Genomic DNA, 13,978 nt, shown 5'->3' with positions numbered 1-13,978 from the left:
ACTGTGGTTCAAATGGTAGAGTGCTAGCCTTGAGCGAAAGTTCAGGGACAATGTCCAGGACCAGAATTCAAGCCACAGGACTGGCAAAAAAAAAAAAAAAAAAAAGAAGTTTATATATATGCTGATTACAACCAAAATTAGTGAAATATAATTGAAGTCTAGATAGTCTAGCATTCGTTTTTATTAAAAAGGAGCTATATACAATAAGAGTGGGATATCCATGCCAATCAATTAATTGGGATACACATTTTAGTTTCAACAAATTTTGAGCTCCTTATCTAAAAGAAAGTAAGAACTTGTTTCCATGAAATAAATTTTAGCTATATTAAAAGCTGTTATAATTAAACCTTAGGAAACATTATTAATAAACATTTAAGGTATATTAATTGACACAGTAAAGAAAAATACTTTTATATGTACATAGATGTACATATGTATATATAATATATGCACATATGTGAAGACCATGAACATAATACAAATATAATACATAATATAAATTGGATATTTGTATATATATTTATATTCACATATCTGATGTTGACTCAGGCTTTATATGATAAATTATAACTTCCAGGTAATGAATTTGTAACCCAAACAAGTAAGGAAATCTAAAAAATACACGTTTATGTGTTGCGGCCCACTAGAGGGGGTCTGGACGAGGGAACTGAGGCAGCAAAAATCAGGACACGGGGGATGCAGAGGCAAAGGAACTAATGCATGTTTTATTTTAGGAAAGCCAGCACTTATATACTGTTTTAGAAATAGGGTCCTTACACATCAGTTCACAACTTCAAAAGTAAAGTTCAAACAGAAAAATATACATCATAGGATAAAGACTTATCAAAACATGGCTATTTTTAATCATATAATTGCTGTCTGTGCTGCGCTATCTTAACAATAATATACCTTACACGTGTGGCTGCAAAGCAATCTTCCCAGGACTTCTCTTATCAGGAATGTCTCATGACCAGATGGTCTGGCTCTCCATTAGATGCAGAAGTGCTTTAGAGAAGGTTTTCCTCCTTGAGCCCTTGGCGTTCCAAGGATGTCAGCAGGTCTTTGCCAAGGCTCAGGTAACCACAGGTCAGAGAATCACTCCACCACATTTATTTTTATATATGTTTATGATCTGAGTTCTTATAGGCCAAGGCCACTTTGAAAATTTAGTTCATTTATCTATGCATTTGTTATTTATTTATTTGTGTGCTAGTACTGAGTCTTGAAATCAGGGATTTCAGATTGTGGATCAGCTTTCTTGTTCATGCTGTTACTCTAACACCCAGGATTTTGCTTGTTAATTAGGGATGGTGTCTCACAAATGTTTATGAGATCAGAAGGATCTCAGCTGCCTGAGTACCTAGGATTGTAGATGGTGACCAGCAGTACTAAGCTCAAATTTGTTATTCTTCTTAAGACTCAGAATTTCATCTCTCACTCAAAGTAGTATATAGAAATATTGATCATTAGCTTAGGGTATTAACTCCATTCAAAAGTTACACACTGGGATTCTCTTTACACAAAAAAAGCACAAACAAAACATTACTTTGGGAAGAAAGAACTAAGGTATGTTTCCAATTACACAGCCGTTTTCTGGTTTTCAAGTCTTGTTCAGTTAACCATGCCTGACTTTCTTACCCTAGTCACATATGACTTTCTTATCACAAAACACCAAAACCTACTATAATTTTCCATTTTTTCACAAATATTGAACCACTAATTGTCCATCTCTTATAATAGAATATTTATCTCATGACAGCTATAGATTTCCATTTATTACTTATAAAAATCTTGAGCTAGGTGCCAATGGCTCATGTCTATAATCCTAGCTACTCAGAAGGCTGAAAATTTAGCATCAAGATTTGAGGCCAGCCCTGGCAGACAAAGCTTCAAATCTCATCACCAATCAACCAGAAAAATACTTAAACAAGAGGCATTGCTCAAATGGTAAAGTACCAGTTATGACACCTGTAATGTCCAGTATACACATGCACACACAAATGTCTTGCAATAGATGTGTTGGATATTTACTTGTTGAAATAATGAATTAGAGAAAAATTAATAAATTAACCTGTATTATTTAAATTGACATTAACAAAGTAAACTATTCTCATTTTCTCACAGATTAAGGGTTATTTATCTTGGGTGAAGAATGCCACCACTTTCAGGTATCTGGGATGTGGAAGTCCCAGACCTTCTGTCTATATTTTGTACACATATTAGTGCCAAACAAAAAGGAAGTTCTGTATAGTAAAATTCAAATACTGCAAGCACATAAATATGAAAGGAACAATTTATTACTACCTCATTGTCATAAAGTTATGGATGCAAGAAGCATTACAAGAACATTCTTGAAGCCATGAGGTTCCTAAAGATGAAATCTTGCCTACTAACATCTAGAGTTTATAACTGTTAGTCAACACTCATCAAAAAAAATAGCATGTGGAATCCAGTAAAAATTTACTTGTCAAAAGTGACTAGGATACAGTAATAGAGTGTGGTCTCAGTGATTACCAGACTAGGAGATTGATCCATAATAGTCAATAAATAAATAAATAGATAAATAAATAAACCATTACACACCATGATAGAAACTAGCAGTTGAACTTAATAACTAGAAAACAGAGTCATTCTTGTACTCACTGTAAATCATCAAGATTTCACATAAACTCAAAAAACCTTTAGGATGTGAGGGAGATCTGGCTAGGACATCTGTCACCCCATTGATCGCCAGGGTTGATTCGGTTGATCTGGCTGGCTAGGCAGGTGTCCCCTTCCTCCCTCACTGCTCCATGTGCGTCCATTCCGAAGCAGCATGCTCGGTGGAAGAGGACGACCATCCCCGATAGAGGAGGAGGGGTCTTCGGTCAAGGGTATACGAGTAGCTGTGCTCCCTTGTTAGAACCTCCAAACAAGCTCTCAAAAAGCCTTGAGAAAATATAAAATGTGCTATTTCAGGTGTAATTCTAGCAGTATAATATTGTAGTAATGAATAGAAATAGTTTCCAAACTCTACACCTGATCTGGCATATATAAACATTAATATCTTAGTGCTACTGAAATTTCTGCAGTATTAGACAATGCACATAATATAACATGTACATGAATAATTGTCTACATCCATTTAAAAAGTTGCATATGGGGCTGGGAATGTGGCCTAGTGGTAGAGCGCTTGCCTAACATGCATGAAGCCCTGGGTTCAATTCCTCAATACCACATATACAGTAAAAGCCAGAAATGGTGCTGGGGCTCAAGTGGTAGAGTGTTAGCCTTGAGCAAAGGAAGCCAGGGACAGTGCTCAGGCCCAGAGTTCAAGCCCCAGGACTGGCAAAAGAACAATAACAAAAAAGTTGCATAAGCAACAGCAGCAACAGTAGTGACTGAGCATATGCTCTTCTTAAATAAAGATATCACATAGCCTAATGGAAATCACTGGAAAATACATCCACACCATGATTATAGATCAGACTTAGGTAAAGACCTATAATGCAATAGTTATAAATTCTCTCCCCATAGTCTGACTCCTCCTCAATCCAGGATTTATCTCCCCATCCCGAGGTATATGTTAGTAGATGTGCCCAATTCCACTCCAGTAATGGGGTTTCTCCTCATGGGATTTTCTGATGTGCTTGATGTCTAAATTTTGCATGCCATTTCCTTCTCTCTAATTTATTTGGTCACATTAGTAGCAAACATTTTCACTGTTATTGTCACCATCTTTGACAAAGACCTACACATACCCATGCATTTCTTCATCAACAATCTATCTTGGATGTATGCTACATTTCTGTAATAGTTCATAACTATTCATTAATTCATTGGTAGGCAGCAGCATCATTTCCAAGACTGTATGTGTAGCTCAAGTCTTTTTAGTAGTATTTTTCATATATGTGGAGCTTCTCTTTCTCACCACCACGGCTCGTGATCACAACGTGGCCATCTTCCAGCCCCTCCACTACCCTGTCATCATGAACCTTATGCACCCAGATGACACTGGCCTCTCTATCCAGTGGACTTGTTTATGCAAGGGTGCACATGGCCAAAACATTCTAACTGCCCTTTTGCCGATCCGATGAGGTCCATCAATTCTTCCGTGACATTCAATCACTGTTGATGCTCTCTTGTTCTGACACATTAATAAATGAGATTATGATTGTTATCTCTGGTCTGGGAATTGGTGGTGCCTGTTTCATTTTTATCATAGGGTCTTATATTCACATCTTTTCTACTGTGCTCAAGTTTCCAAATGAAATAGACAGGATAAAAGCCTTTTTAACCTGTATTCCTCACATACTTGTAGTGTCAGTCTTCCTCAGCTCAGGCTTTTATGCGTATCTGAGGCCATCTGTGATCTCAACCACCACCTTGGAAGAGGTCCTTTCAGTGATTTATTCTGTAATACCTCCCCGTTTCAATCCTATTATCTACAGACTTAGAAATGAACAAATAAAATGTGTCATGAGGAAAATCATGGCAAGAATATTCTATATAAGTAATGTATTAAAAATTAAGAAGGGAGGGGCAGGGAATATGTCCTAGTGGTAAAGTCCTCGCCTCATATACATGAAGCCCTGGGTTCTATTCCTCAGCTCGACATATATAGAAAAAGGCCGGAAGTGGTGCTGTGGCTCAAGTGAGAGAGTGCTAGCCTTGAGCAAAAAGAAGCCAGGGACAGTGCTCAGGCCCTGAGTCCATGCCCCAGGACTGGCAACAACAGCAAAAACAAAAAAACAAAAACAAAAAACAAGAATATAAAAATTAAGAAGGGTTGTCCTAAGCTACTTAATAATGTTCATCTTTTTGGCAATATATTGAAATAACTGTTTGGGATTATGACATATTGTTTGTACAAATTTAATTTAATAAATAAACAATCAATACATATCATATATTCAACATTTTCCTTTCTGACACTTTTGGATAATTTAAATATGCATTGAACAAAATGACTGGTGTTACAAAGAAGAAAGACCTAGTGACATGTGATAAGGACTGCCACGTAAATGCCAATCTTAGTGCACTGGGGCGGGGGGGTACAGGTCAATGGTAGAAAGCTTCCCTTATATATCACATCCTCATCAATGAGTAAAATCAATCCTAAAAGGTATAAATTTTATCTTTAGAGAAATTTTATTTTTAGATCCTTTTCTACATATATGTACTCTTAAACTTCTTATAAACTACAATTTAAACAGTCTCAGCTAATTTTCAAAGAACAAATTTATTGTGATGAAAAAAATTTAAAGTCAATTATGAGTTCACAATCAAGCATAAAAATAAGAGATTTTGAGTACCATAACAGGAAAATACTGATATTATGATATGAATCATAAGAGTCAAGAGTCAAGAGTCAAGATTTGCTTAAAATTCTATTTAAGTGATTTGCAGATATATTTACTTACTTTTATATAATTTTTGTTTCATTTGATTAATTTTATTTTTAATTTAATTTTATTGTCAATGTGATGTACAGAAAGTTTACAGTTACAAACACAAGGTATTGAGTACATTACTTTTCAAATATGTTACCGCCTCCCTCACTTTCCTCCCAATTTCCCTCCTGCCTCCTGAAGTTGCATAGTTCATTTCCAACATATTGTCTTGCTGAGTATTGCTGTTGCATTGGTTCATATTTTATCTGTTGTCTCACCAGTTTGTTGTTCCCCTTCCCTTCCCTAATTTAGTAAATGTATATATGATACACTGGGTACCACAATAAAATACAGTGACAATGGGATAAAACAAAGGGGGAAAACTAAAGAAAAAAAGAAATCACTTCCTATAACACATTAAAAACCACAGCAACAAAGATAAACCTCTTGTTTCCATATCTTGGAATTCATTTTGCTTAGCATCATCTTCTAAGATCATATATACATAGCTATTGAGCTATTGTGATCCTCTACTATGACTATCCTGGACATATACTAATAATTACCAATGAGGGAAACTATGGAATCTATGTTTCTTTGGGTCTAGCTTCCATTCCATTTTTTTATGAATGGTCCATGTCAATAAAAGAATGTAAATTTTCTCTACCCACTTGTTATTTTTGATTCTATATATTTATTATGCCTTACAGGAGTTAAAATAATGTTTCTTTGCTTATCAATAATGTCAATTATCTGCACAGTTTACTACAATGGCCAGGGTGTAGCTCAGTGATAGAGCACTTGCCTAGCACATAGGACTTGAATGTGATGGTCAGTAATGACAGAAATAAAATGTACTTTAACTGTGAACAATATCAGGTTATTTTTATATCTAGTAATTTATGCTGTGATTGTAATTCCAATATGTTAGTTGTGGAATACAAGGGTTTGCTTAAAATTCACAATATCTGAGAAATGTAGTTAGAGTGAAGGAGTGCTCTCCAGAGTATACAACTTTGACAGAGATTGAAGAATAGAAAGCATTACACTGAGACATAGTTTTAAAGATTTTTGCAAAATAAGGCATGCTTTCTAGTGAGAAGCTAAAACCAGTGAAAAGGTAGGACAAACGTTACTTGCTTATCTGAGTACCGTGGATATTGTTTATATGGGTATTAGAACTGGGGAAGGGAAAGGGAATATCAAAATTGAGAGACAAAGAACAAAAAGACAAACCATTCCAAAAGCAATACTTATAAAACCATTTGGTGTAAATCAACTGCACAACTCTTGGTGGGGGGAGAAAGAAAAGGGGATGGGGCAGGAGGGGAAAATGAGGGAGGAAGTAACAAGTTGAACAAAAAATATATTCACTGCCTCACATATGAATCTGTAACCCCTCTGAACTACAGTTTGACAATAAAGAAAAAAGTTTTTAAAAAAAAGTTACCTCCAAGCCAAATTCATCAGCTCTGTGAGGTACTTCATAACTATGTTTATAAACATAGGCAGCACTCCACATTCCTTCTCACTATATTTTTATATCTGCTGTGAAAAAATACACCATTACAAGAAAAAGAAAGAAAAAGAAAAAATAAAAAAATAAAAAAAACAACCACACGAAAAATTCTATGGATATTTTTAAAACAACTCAAGAATAAATTTTTGAAAATAAGAGTTAACAACAATGTACAATATGTATTGAAAAGTGATATATGTGTATATAATATATACATATGTGACATTACACATACACACATATAGTTATCAAGGAAAGTGAAAAATGATAAAGAACATCCATAAAATTCAAATGTAAGGCAAGCCTTCGCTTACAGGAGTCTCATACTTGAAATTTTTGCTTCTCATGAGGCTGAGATCTGAGGAGCTCAGTTCGAAGACAGCCTAGGTAGGAAAGACCATGAGACTCATCTTCACTGAACTACTCTGAAATAGCCAGAAGTGGCATTGTGGCTCAAGTGGTAAAGTGCTAGCCTTAAGCAAAAACACTCAAGGACAGTGCCCAGGGTCAGAGTTCAAGCCCAAAGACTACAAAAAAAAAAGTGAATAAAAGCCAAAAGGACATGTAATAGAGTTAAACCTGCTATAAAATTGAGTATGAAATGTATTTCATACTCAGGTATGAAACAACATACAGATTGGTTATGTAGGGAAAGAGAACACAGTAAAAAGTACACTTGTTCTGTCTGCTTCTGCTAGTCATTTTTATTGTGCTACTAAGTTACATGCCCACATCTCCAGTCAAGATAAAGGTATAGCCAGTCTCCTAGAAAGTGCAAGAAAGAGAGAAAACCAAAACCATTAAACACTATGATTGATCAGAATCTCCTAATTGAAATATCAGATCCTGAATGTGTTCCATTCATGTAATAAATATGGTAATTTTCATATGTGCCTACTGTAGCAATGATTTTAAGCCTTAAAATGGAACCACCACATTGTGGTAAGAATTGAACGAAGTTAGTTCAGTACATTACATTTTCATCAGTAGAGTAGCTTCACATTGTTGATGATAATGTTCCTTTACTTAATAGATGAATTATATGAGTTGAGAAGTATGGAAATTTGTCTGGAGTATCAGTGGGGAATACAGATTGCTCCCATTATTTATTACCTTACAAATTTACTCATTTATTTATAATTTTTTTTGTCTTTCAAGCTCTCATTTTTTACATTCTCACTGCCCATGGTATTTATAGTGTATAAACCTTTCAAAGAGAAGGTGACAGTCACTCAAATGAAGGTAAGAATTAGATAAGCTTTGCTTGCTTCCTTCATATGAAATTCATTTCACTGTCCCTGAGCATTTGTGCTCAGGATAGCACTCTACCATTTGAGCCACAGCTCCACTTTTGTTTAATTTTAGTGGTTAATTGGAGCTAAGAATTTCATGGACTTTCTGGCCAGGGCTGACTTTGAACCTCTATTCTCAGATCTATGCCCTTATAGAGTGATAGGATTATATGTGTAAGGCACTGGTATCTGGCTTTCTGGGCATAGTTCTATTACCTTATTTTCAATATAAATGTCTACCTCTATACTTTGGTAGAAATAATTGTATATACTATGTAGATTGAATATAAGGCAATTCAATGGAAGTAATTATTGGAAAATGTCATTGACTTTCCAGAATTTATGAGTCATAAGGCTTTTAGCATGATTGTGAAACAAGAAGCTACCCTTGACATTTGAGTTATTAGTAGTTCCAACTGGACTTTATACTTCTTAAGAAAACTTTGTGTTCTTTCAACAAAACCTTTCAATGAAGTCTGTACTTCACATTAAAAATTATTTGTAACTAAAGTTGAATAACAAAAACAATTCAACTTAAACATTTTTTCTCACTCATATCCAATGTTCAATTGTGTGAGCCTAAGAGAGAAGACTGATATTTCCATAGCAAAATCTTATAACATCTTTTAAGTTTAATTTTATCAAAAGTAAATAAATTCACAGTGGCATTGAACATTAGAACCTTCAACTCTGACCTCATCTTTTGAGTAATCTCCAGTCCCAGCCCCACTCATATGCTTCTCTTCTTCATGGTCTTGTGTGTTTTCACAGTGGAAAAATACAGCCAGGCTTCTCCTCATCTACCCATATACACAGCTCCATACCTCAATTCACTTCCCCCTGGGCCAACTCTTCTCTTTCATGGATCTCACACACTACCATGCTGAAAATGACCTCCAAGTACTTTCCTGAGAGCAATTCCATCTCTCTGAGAGTTGTGCCACACAGATAGTCTTCTAAATGTCAATTCTTGGTGTTGAATGTTTCCTGTTAGCTTCAATAGACATTTTATGAAACAGATAACCTGTGCTCTCATAGCAGCTACTTTTTGGACAGTTGGTTCTCTCAGTGATACAATGGAAGTTGCAGGCACTAATAAGTATATTAGTTACCTTCAGATCTTGCTCCCACTCATGCACTGACACCTTTACTTCCCCCCCACCCTTTATTGTCAAAGTGAAGTACAGAGGGGTTACAGTTTCATATGTAAGGCAGTGAATACATTTCTTATTCAATTTGTTACCTCCTTTCTCATACCACCCACCCCCCCGTCTCTTTCTCCCCACCCCCCATGAGTTGTACAGTTGGTTTGCACCAAATGGTTTTGTAAGTATTACTTTTGGAATCATTTGTCTTTTTATCCTTTGTTTCTCAATTTTGATATTGCCTTTCCCTTCCCTAGTTCTAATACATGTATATACGGTATCCAGGGTACTAAGATGAGATACAATGGTAGTGGGGGTAAAACCACAGGAAGGAACTACAAGAGGAAAAGAAGGTACGGTTTCACATGGCATGTTGATGGAAACAAGTGTTATATCATTGTTGTAATTATTTTCGACAACTTTACTTTTAGAAGGATGAGCTTTATCTACTAACAATTATGTTTCTACTCCCTGTGAGAATCACTTTTGCTTCTTATGCATGTGTTAATTTGGCTGCCAAGCTTATGGGACAGGGAGAGGATCAAAGCAAACTTTTGCCATCATTGTACTTGATGAGAACATATTGTAGAGCATGTAGCCTTTTACTTGTTTCCTTTTCCCAGGGAAAAAAATGGTGTCTGTATTCTACATTTTTCTCCCTCTTAGGCTAAATGTTCTGCTCTAAAACTTCTGAAACCAGGAAGTAGCTAGGGCTTTCATGAAGGTATTAGGAAGGCAAATATAGAGAGTAAAGTGCCTGGTTATTATATATGGTCTTTGCAAAAAAGTTAAATTTATGAATTCATTCATTGTAATTCATATCAGAAAATATAACTGGAATTTACAACATTTATTACCAAAAAGAATAAGACTGGAAGTTGAAAAACAACGTAGCTGCTTATTTGTTCATACACATGTTTCCGCTATAGTTATGTCAAAGTTCAAGGTATTACTATGAGTAAAGCTGTTTTCAGTAAGACTAAGTGCAGCTATATGCTCTATACCTTTATATTAACAATTAACACATGACAAATACTTGGCGATTTTAATGCTCCAATGTTGATGCTACTAAATACACTGTCAGTAGCATATTATGTTTTGTTAGTCAACCAATAAATCGCCTTAGTCATTTTTTTAATCTGACGGATTATTTTTATAAAAGAACAGTCAAGCTTATTTAAAAGTCAAATCTTCTTACAATGCGCATCAGCATTACACATGGGAGACAAATGTGAATAAGAGCCATCAGTCAGGATTTTCTCATATTAAACATCACAATCCTTGCTTCTAATCCCATAGTTATATGAAGCGTGATCCATTTCTAAATACAATAACCTAGAATTTCCTGAAGTTCCATATTTTCCCATAAATGTATGTGAAGAAACATTATACCTTTGTAGCTTTTGAAATTTATTATATAGTCTTAACATAATACATAGAATTAGTGAAAATATACAAACTAAAAGGTTTCAGAAAATCTGAAAAATCTAAAAAAGAATGTCTTAAGATACAAATAATAAAAACTCAAAGTTTGTGTTTGGTAAGTACAACTATATGTTTAGGTGAATAGAATACCAGTATTATTATTAAATGTGTTAAATGCAAATAGGATAATTTAGTTATTGAAACTAATTGCATATTTTAAATGTATGAAATGTTTATACATGATACTAAAATTAAATATCATAACATTCTACTGAAAGAGGAATTCAAAATAAATGATATTTTACAGACATGCATAAATAAATAGAATGGGCATTCAAAAAACTTTAACTAAATAAGAAGAAGTAATGGTTTCCAACCAGAGGCTGTAGTTTCTAAGTAAATTCATAAGGCTAATTACCTTTGATATCTAAACTACAAAATAAGCCAGTAGGGAGTCCCATGCCTATAAAATCAGATTCTTGGAAAGGTAGAAACAAGAGAATCTTGAGTTCAAGCCCTGCCCCAGTAAAATTAACAAGATCCTATCTCTAAAGCAATATGCAAATTAACAAAATGACTCAATGCATGCATCAGGTAGTAGAACACTTGTTTAGCTTATGCTAAGTCCTTGGTCTAAATATATCAGTACCAAAACGTTGAACAACAAACAAGCAAATAGATAAGCTGCACAAAATATTTTAAATATTGCTTTTGTTCTCCTTTGACCAAAAATTGACAATTTTAGTTTGCTTGTGCTTTTAGAGCCAAATGCCTGAGACTTGAGTAATTTCTATGAAATAGAAATGTATTTCTTAATATATGTCTAGGACAGTCCTAGCAGAGGATCACAATAGCTCAATGACTATGTACATGTGATCATATAAGGTGATGTGAAGCGAAATGAACCACAAGATACAGAAACAAGTGTTTTATCATTGTTAGTTTATAACGTACTATTTGAAATTAAAAAGAACTATATTTCTCATGATTCTGATTGCTGGAAATGCAAAGCCAAAACATGTATAGTTTCAGGTAAGGAATAGTTGCCCACTTTCAAAGGGTTACTATGGTCCCAGTCTTCAAAACAGAGAGGTATTTTGGCTACATATTGTAGAGAACTCAGCAAAGCAAGAAAATGCAGCATGGTTTCATCAGCCCTGAACTCTAATCAATGAGATTAGACAATCCAAATGATTGCTATATTAATGAATTTTAATGCTGTTGTACTGGGGATTAAGTTTACACATGAGTTTCGAAAGGGGCACTATCATGCAAACTACTTCAAATGCCAATAAATACGTGCAAATAAGAAAAATCAAAGGGGGTGAGAATATGGCTTAGTGGTAGAGAGCTTGCCTTGCATGCATGAAGCCCTGGATTCGATTCCTCAGCACCACATAAACAGAGAAAGCTGGAGGTGACGCTGTGGCTCAAGTGGTAGACTGCTAGCTTTGAGCAAAAAGGAAGACAGGGACAGTGCTCAGGCCAAGTCCAAGCCACAGAACTGGCAAAAAAATAAAAAAGAAACAAAAGAAAAAAATTAAACCAGATTTATAAATAAGTTAAATAACTATACATAAGCTAAAATTATCGGAGTTATATATAGGCTCCAAAATCATAGAATTGATTTCTAATTGCTGCATATTGTGCTTTGTTACATGTTAAACATACCAAGACCTAGTAGCTTTAATTTAATTATAACTTTTTAATCTCTAATGTTTGTCAACTGATTCAAACCAAGAAAGAGCTCATTTAAAAGATCTAGCAGACATCTTCAGATTATCACATGGTGGCTGGTTTTTGAGAAGCCAGACTTAGAAGCAGTTGGGAGTTCAATGAAGATCTTTCTTTCTCTCCACTCTTTTTCTATCTATATTTACATAGGTTGTGCATGAGAACAATGTATTCATCTTCATATCATGAAAGACTCAAGCAAATATACTACTATCAGCATAATTAAAATATCAAAAACTAGTACTTCCAAAAAACATTGTATTTATGTGCAGATTTGAAGCAATATCGAATATAATTTCTGACATTGCATGCTCTGTTGGGCATACCGAATTTGTCTGTATTCTATCTATAATTCTCTTACTTTCTATGCATTTTCTAATCTAATTTTGTTAGAAATCATTGGCTGGAAACATAGCTTATGGCATATACACACACAGTGTTTGGGAAAGACAAAATTTCATTATGTGAGAAAGCACAACTATTTGGTGAACAGAAAAGAATCATCAGGTAATACATACAAACCTTAAATTCCTACTTCCATGAATATACAAGCAACATATGGAAGAATAATGTCCTGATGTCAGATGTGTTGTGCTGTGTGACTTGAGAAAGAAATTAAAATAGTTTGCTCTTTTTCCTCTATGTGTTCTATAATGATATATGAAAACAATTACATTAAAACTAGTAGTAAAATACAAACAGAAAAAAATACCAGGAGAACATACAAATAAGAAATAATACAGTAAATAGCTACAAATACTAAGTTTTCAGATATAGAAAAATTTACAAGTATTCAGAAATTCTTGTGTGGGAAATTAAGCCTCATGGTATCAGACTAGCACCCTTGATTGTCCAGTGTGAAAGTAATTAGTAAACTTTAATAAAGTTCTACATGAGGATAATAATGCATAGCAAGTGAGGATGTTATTTTAATTAAATATGAGAAACACAGGGCTGGAAATATGGCTTAGTGGTAGAGTGCTTGCCAGGCAGACATAAAGCCCAGGGTTTGATTTCTCAGTACCATATAAACAGAAGAAATCAGAAGTGTCACTATGGCTCAAGTGGTCGAGTGCTAGCCTTGAGCAAATGAAGCTCGGGGATAGTACCCAGATCCTGAGTTCAAGCCCCAGACTGGCACACACACACACACACACACATACACACACACACGCACACACACGCATGCACACGCACACACACAAACAAAAACAAAAACGAGAAACACTATTGCTTCTTTATCCCTTAATTTATACAGTTAATAGAGATTTTGAAATGTACAACAGAGTGTGGCCACATACACTTGTAAATTCAGTGTCTCGGAATGCACTTCAGACATGAGGTTCAAGGTCAGTCCATGAAAAATTAGTGATGCTTTATCTGAAAAGCAAAATAAAATCACATGGAAGTAGAGATGGAGATCAAGTTGGAGAACACCTGCTTAGCTTGTGCTAGAGCTTGGGTTCAAACTCCAATACCACAATAAATAGA

At 34.8% G+C, this 13,978-nt stretch overlaps 1 pseudogene; it reads left to right on the top strand.

Annotated features, from left to right (window-relative positions):
- Positions 1-3,562: 3,562 nt before the first annotated feature.
- Positions 3,563-9,095, top strand: LOC125359849 (annotated as a pseudogene).
- Positions 9,096-13,978: the final 4,883 nt, after the last annotated feature.

This window comes from Perognathus longimembris, chromosome 11 (genome assembly GCF_023159225.1).
Source record: "Perognathus longimembris pacificus isolate PPM17 chromosome 11, ASM2315922v1, whole genome shotgun sequence".
Taxonomy (NCBI): domain Eukaryota; kingdom Metazoa; phylum Chordata; class Mammalia; order Rodentia; family Heteromyidae; genus Perognathus; species Perognathus longimembris.
The sequence above is the reverse complement of the archived record's forward strand: the minus strand, read 5'-3'. Positions and strand labels throughout refer to the sequence as shown.